We start from the raw sequence: 1177 nt of genomic DNA, 5'->3' as shown, positions 1-1177 counted from the left end.
ATCTCGGCTCACTGCAAGCTCCACCTCCTTGGTTCACACCATTCTCCTGCCTCAGCCCCCAGTAGCTGGGACTACAGGTGCCCACCACCACACCCGGCTAACGTTTTTTGTTTTTAGTAGAGAGGCTAATGTTTTTGTGTTTTTAGTAGAGACGGGGTTTCACAGTGTTAGCCAAGATGGTCTCGATCGATCTCCTGACCTCATGATCTGCCCGCCTCGGCCTCCCACAGTGCTGGGATTACAGGTTTGAGCCAACGCGCCCGGCCTTTTTTTTTTTTTCTAGAGAGTTATTGGAATAGGGACCAGGCTGCTGCAGGCTCAGGGCAGCTCAACTTCCAAATCCTGTAGCTTCAGGCTTGTGACCCTTCATGACATGCTGAGTCACAATCTACTGCTCCCTCAAACCCAATGTCACTACAAGCAGAGTCTCTAAAGGACATTCTCAGATGATGGTACTGTAAATGTGTGAGGCACCTCTCCTCCCCTCAATTTCTGGTGCAGCTGATAACTAGAGACCTCAAATGCTTCCCTGGGCTTTACTTTCTACTTCAACAAGTACTGATTGCGGGCCTCTGGAGCCCACACACTGCCCTAGACACTGGGAAACACGGAGCACTCAGGAATACATGATCTTGGTGGGGCGTGATGGCTAAGGCCTGTAATGTCGGCATTTTGAATGACTGAGGCGGGAGGATGGCTTGAGCCCGGGAGGTAGAGGCTGCAGTGAGCCGTGATCACGCTGCTGCACTCCAGCCTGGACGACAGAGCGAGACCCTATTTCAAAAAATAAGTAAATAAATAATAATAATAATTTAAAAAAAGGAACTCACAATGTGGCCGTAAAAGGGGTTACATCCTAGTTGGGAAAACAGATGTTTGCAAAGGTGAATAAATATGCAAGAATCAAAATAACAACAACAACAACAACAAAAATTTAAAAAATGCAAGCACCTACATGTGGCACAGTCCCGCGGGCTGGGCGGCTTCTGTGGTTGAGGTCACCCAGAAAGATTGTGGAGCAGACGCATCGCGAGTGGGTCTTGGAGGGGTGGTGCATATGGAAAGAGGGGAAGGAGGGCTTTTTTTTTTTTTTTTTTTTTTTGAGACGGAGTCTCGTTCTGTCGCCCAGGCTGGAGTGCAGTGGTGCGATCTCTGCTCACTGCAACCTCTGCCTACC

This window comes from Mandrillus leucophaeus, unplaced genomic scaffold (assembly GCF_000951045.1).
Source record: "Mandrillus leucophaeus isolate KB7577 unplaced genomic scaffold, Mleu.le_1.0 Scaffold1, whole genome shotgun sequence".
Lineage (NCBI taxonomy): Eukaryota > Metazoa > Chordata > Mammalia > Primates > Cercopithecidae > Mandrillus > Mandrillus leucophaeus.
The sequence above is the reverse complement of the archived record's forward strand: the minus strand, read 5'-3'. Positions refer to the sequence as shown.